The following is a 6,000-nucleotide window of genomic DNA, read 5'->3' on the forward strand; positions in this document are numbered from 1 at the left end:
GTCTATAATTACTTGTGTCAGCCTTTGATCCTCCTTTGTGAATTGGGGTCACATTTGCACATCTCCAGTCTATAGGTACCTCCCCTGAGTCCAAGGAAGCTCTCATAATTATGGCTAAGGGTTTGCTTACTTCCTTTGATGCCTCCTTTAATATAACTGGATAGATCCCATCCACCCCAGGTGCCTTTCTTGTGTTCATCCTCAAAAATTTCTCCTCCACTTTACTCTCAGTTATTACAAGATTATCTAGCTTACTGCCAGAGTTAAATACACCTCTGGCATTCCCCCATGAGGAGTTATTCGCTGAATAACTCCTCATGTGTGAATGTCGATGCAAAATATTCATTTAGTTTGTTAGCTACCTGAGCAGGATCATCAACAGTTGAATCATCGATATCAAGTGGATCAATCTGATTCATCCCCTTCCTTCTAGAGTTTACATAAGTAAAAAACTCTTTGCTGTTTTTCTTTGCATCCCTTGCCAAAGATTTCTCGTAATCTGCCTATGCCTGCTAACCTCCTTTGTAACTTGGTTACAGACCAGCTTATATCTATCATAGGCTTCTGTGTCACGTGTTAATTTGTATGTATCCCATGCATTTTTCTTCTCTGCCATATGTCTCAGTTCATCTGACATCCATTTAGGACTAAACCTTGAACAATATTTCTTAGTTGGTATGTAAAGCCTAGTAGCTTCCAAGATAAGTTCTTTAAATGCACCCCATTTTGGATTTTCTGTTGGTAACACCATCAGTTGGTCCCACTGTATAGAATTTAAATACTGTCTCATGCCATCGTAGTCGCCTTTACGAAAGCAATAACTCTTCCCTTTACCCCTGATGGTAGTTACCTCTTTGAGTAAATCCCACTTCAGCACACTGTGATCACTGCCACCTAGTGGTTCCTCTATCTGCAGATTCTTAATGCATGAAAAATCACTACTGATAATCAAATCAAGAGTAATACTCCCTCTAGTTGCCTCCAGAACATGCTGATGTAGAAAACAATCATCCAATAAATCCACAAAACCCTTGCTAGCGTGTGAGTTACCAACCCACAAATTCCAGTCAATATCTGGGAAATTAAAATCCCCCATTATAAGACTCTCTGATTTACTGACCCACTCTATTTCCCTGTACAGTTTCTTATTATACTCCTCAGAGTCATTAGGCCTACAGCATACTCCTACTCTCAATTTTGATCTCCCAGGGCTTATGTCACACCAAACTGACTCGACACTGCACTGTCCAGCAGTGTAGTCTGGCTTAACTTCCTAGATTTTATGTGTTTCTTAACTAATAGCATAATCCCTCCTCCCTTCCTATCCTGTCTGTAGACATTGTACCCCCCAAATTCCAGTTCTGCATTCCTTATATCTGTGTGACACCAAGTCTCTGATATCCCGACAATATCCGCCTTTGATGCTTTGAGCAATACCTCAAGTTCATCAAATTTATTTACCAAACTCCTAGCATTGGTGTACACGCAAGTATACATGCACCTGTTCTTTTTCTTAGCTACCCTAACACAACCCATGTGTTTACTTGTACTGCAATGACTCCCAGCAGTCTCTGAAATATCATGCATCTTGTTTTCCAGGCTTCTGCTCATTCCAATAGAAGCAGTGCAAGAATCACTTTCACCTCTGCCAGTGGCTACTGTTAATCTATTAGTCCTTGTATCCCCCCAATCTAGCAGTTTTCCGACCCACCTAACACTGCCTCGATAGCATCAGCAAATATTCTTGCACTCTTTCTATTTAAGTGTATCCCATCCCTGTAGAAGCAGTCCCTTCTGTTAACAAGTACAGACCAGGCTGAAAAAAATTCTACCCCTTGAGCCTTGCACAATCTTTCCAGGTCCGAATTGATCGACAAGGCTCTCATCATATACTCCCTCCTATCGTGTCTGGGCAGAATTGCAGACACTTTCAAATTCAACCCTAATTCACAGCTTTTTTTCAACAGTGACCTGTACTTGTTAAGTAATTCTGTCGGTCTCCTACTCTTAATATCATTAGTGCCAACATGTACAACTATATCACCTTTTGTGCCTTTAAAAGATGATATTTGCTCTACAACGTCATCAACCTTTGCACCTGGCAGACATACCCTGGTCCTGTTCCACCTATCCTTTTTACAAAGCATGTTCCCGATTTCCCTGACAATAGAATCACCAACAACTACTAAGAGATTACCAAGAAAGGTGGCAGAAGCCACGATGGGTGACTATATCTGGTTCTTCTTTCTGGATGAACATACCGACAACAAATAACAATGTTTAAATATACATTTTTAACAATTTTTTTTGATTAATCTGAGTCAGGTTAATAAAAAAAAAAACTGTATTCTGTACAGAAGTTAAACATTGCTAATGTGATACAGTATTGCCTAATTTGTTTTTTCTTTTCACATCTGGGATAAACCAATGATTGCAAAAACTAAGGTCATATTAGTTTAAATTCTGTACATATTAGGAATGCAGATAAACAGAACCTTATTGAAAATTTGTTGCACATTAACCACCTTTAAATTTTATCACCTTTTTGACTTTACCCATAGAATTTACTCTCTGTTTTTAATGTATAACAGATCTCATATATGATATGACGTATCCATTCCATTTCTTACCTCTCTTTGCCAGTAATTTTTCTTTTTGTAATCCTTATCCTGTTGGTGGTTTTATTATGTATAGGTGACCCTGGATGAGCACTTACTAGGTAAAGTCCGTGCGACATGGAACGTGCCATAGGTTAACAATAGCGTGGTGTATTTGACTCAGCCATGCTACCTTATTACATAATATGTAGTTACTTTAGCACAATTGAATTTATAGTGTCACAGATTTCATTCTAAGTGACTTTATTATCAGAGACAGTTGTTTTGTTGCACTTTGCAGTATCGTGATTGGTCAAAATTTAGCCTCTCTACATTTACTTACTTTTTATTACAATATATTTTTCATTACTTATCTTTAAACTCAGCAGTTCTCAGAAACAGCATGACGTAATACCTGAACAATCCCTTACTCAGCATGCGTCTTTGCTAGTGATAATTCCAGTGTGAGTTTCCCAGTTGAGTGAAAAGTGACTTCATTGTGTGTTTTTTCATTCAGGGAATTTATATTTTATTTCAATAGTAACTCTAACATAATGACTTCAAACCGTGCCGCTACATCCAGATTTCAGAGTGATTTCAGGAGGGAAAAAACAGAAAAATTCTATCATTGCATGAGAAAATGATTATTTTGCGGAATATGAGTATATGAGCTAGAGAATATGAGTGCAATGAATCATCGACACGAACAATTAAAAAGTGTGAGGGCAAAATTAAAGCAAGCATTAGGTTGGCAACAAGATCTGCAAGTGGAAAATCCACTTTTGTTAGTCGACATGATACGTTTATTCTGTATCATTATTATTTTTTTTTTATGAAAACCCCAAATACGAGAGGTATTAGAACCTATAGTACTTAGTACCGTGCATGGGTTGGAGGTTAAGAAGATGAAAGAAGATATTTGTTGACACTAGACTTGAATTTCTGAAGATCGTAATTTTCAGGAAATACATATGAAGGAAGGTTGTTCCAGAAAACAGAAGTTGAATGAATAAATGAGGAAGAAGAAAAGTTGGTTCTGTGAGTCTGAAGTTGGACAGTAAAAGAATGTCGGCTGGTGGAGGCATGTGTTCGGAAAACTTTGAAAGAAGGAGTGGGAATTATATAATACCAATTCAGAAGAACCATGGAAGTATCTATAGAAAAGGCATGCAGCAGAAACGGTACATCTATGAGACAGCGAGTGGAGAGATTCTGTTAGAGATGAGTCATTAATTAACCTAACTGCCCTCTTCTGAATGGAATCTAGAAGCCTGAGAGAGGTTTTGGGAGCGCTGCCCCCAGATGTGGGAACAATTAAAGTAATTAAATCAAAAGTGAAGCGATTTTAAAATACATAACTGATCGATTGCGCCATTAAAATGCTGGGGATACGGCCCCGCTTGCCCCACCGTAGTTTCGGCTCTGGATACTCAATAATTGCATTCAGGATTTCATTTGTAAAATAAATAATTGCCTCAACAATGGGCTCGCAAATTTTCAAAAAAAAATAATGGGCTCTCGCGAGCCCACTATAGCTCACCACTGAGTGATACATATTACGGTATCTAGTTTTGCTATCGTTATACCTTACGCTATCAAGTTTGAGACATACGCCAACAAGTTACTATACCGTAACGTTCATAATGTTAAATTAGGCTAAATACAAAATATCTACGCCCTAATAGTGATTAAACCCTTTAATGTGCTTATTTATTACAATGAAAACTTAGTATTCTTCTGCACTACTGGTTACGTGCTACAATATTCGCGCCAAAACATCGATACAATAGCGCTATGAGTAGCGAATCGAAACTTACAAAATCACTAACTAAATTTAAACAATGAATATTTTTTACATTTAAATTTAAAAAAAATAATAAGCTAATGAACACTACTAAACTTATTTAATCTGTTTGTATAACATAATTTAATATGTTAATTAATCAAAAATAAGGTAAAAAAGTTCCAAAAACTTATACATTTATAGGAGATCAAAAAGTCTACGTCTTGGCACTTAGCCTTCTTGATCATTATGAAATATATCAAAACAACTGGCTGGAATTATTTCTTTTTGGGAGAGGGCAATTAACATCGGATGCCTGTGTGGCACCCGATCGAACAAGAACCCACTGTAAAACATGCACCACTGGCACTAGTGATTGTGGTGCCTGGGGCAACCTTTACGCCTAATTCATATCGTACCTTAGTGAACGGGTTAGTGCCATTGCACCATATTTTGCTCGAAGTGACCTGCCGAAGTAGATAACTGGCATCGTTTTAATTGTATCCCATATTGTGAATATGAACCTGGTAACTTAACACGCAATAGCGAATGTAGCAGGGCCTATTTTAGATGGCGCCAGTGGCAAGTGCCTCAATTGCGCACCCCTATCACCGGGACTGAACATACGTTACTATCAATGATACGATCATCGACTACGAAAAAGTGTTTTAAAAAGATTTAAAAAAAAAAAACTAAAACTCGTACAGCTAGAAAGTTATAGTAATTAATAACCGAATAATCACTGTAGAACGGGTACTATCACTTATAACAATGGCTCTACTGAATGACTAATAGGCACGAGTAAAGACCATGTGGCAGTTTCTTCGACTACTGGAGTCACTAAATAATAGCACGTAATATCACTCCGTGCCTATTTTATTATTATATATAATAATAATTTCTTATTGCAGAAGGTATTTTATATAAGAAGCACACATTTCAGAGTCCCATTACCATGGCAACATTTGCTATTGTTATTAATTACATTTTCATTCGTATTTATCATACAATAATCATGCATCTGACATTCATTTCATGAAAATTTGGTCAAATTCAGTTTTACTTATCGAGTAATGCACAACACCTGAAACACGGTTTCATTTATACAGACCATTTAATTATTTACAGCTAAGTGATGTATTAAAGTCTGGTAAGACAACTCACCCAAGTATCGGTGAAGATACTAGATAATACTCACGTAGGAAAGCTGAAACGTGTCCACACTCAAACGCTTTCTGGAACGAAATGAAACTAGACACAGGGAAGTTTTGCGACCTTCGAAAAAAGAAATAATAAAAATTCCGCGACTACGACTACATCGTGCATGTTTATATGTCGCATGCGCTTTCTTTCGCTTCTCGCAATACCATACGAGCAAACTGAAAGTGAAAGTAGACAGTCCAGTACCACACGAGCAAACCGAAAGTGAAAGTAGACAGTCCAATAAAGAAACTGAGAATTCACGGAAGAGACAACTGCCTTTAGATGGAATTTTACAAAATAAAATACAGTACCACATAAAATGACCACCCCACCATGCACTCCATTTTTATTGTTTACAGAATAAGTAAAGTATTGGCCGAGTTTATTAAATATAAAGAAATAGCTTTAAAACAAAAA

The 6,000-nt window shown here is 37.2% G+C and overlaps 1 protein-coding gene across 1 annotated transcript in view; it reads right to left on the minus strand.

Annotated features, from left to right (window-relative positions):
- Positions 1-5,588, minus strand: part of LOC150080329 (dynamin-1-like) — a 265,277-nt gene extending 259,689 nt beyond the window's left edge. Inside the window, exon 1 of the mRNA XM_090380686.1 lies at positions 5,545-5,588. The gene's annotated coding sequence lies outside the window, so the exon portion shown is untranslated. The remainder of the gene's footprint in view (positions 1-5,544) is intronic.
- Positions 5,589-6,000: the final 412 nt, after the last annotated feature.

This window comes from Mastigoproctus giganteus, chromosome 9 (genome assembly GCF_048544385.1).
Source record: "Mastigoproctus giganteus isolate SK-2022 chromosome 9, ASM4854438v1, whole genome shotgun sequence".
NCBI classification, from domain to species: domain Eukaryota; kingdom Metazoa; phylum Arthropoda; class Arachnida; order Uropygi; family Thelyphonidae; genus Mastigoproctus; species Mastigoproctus giganteus.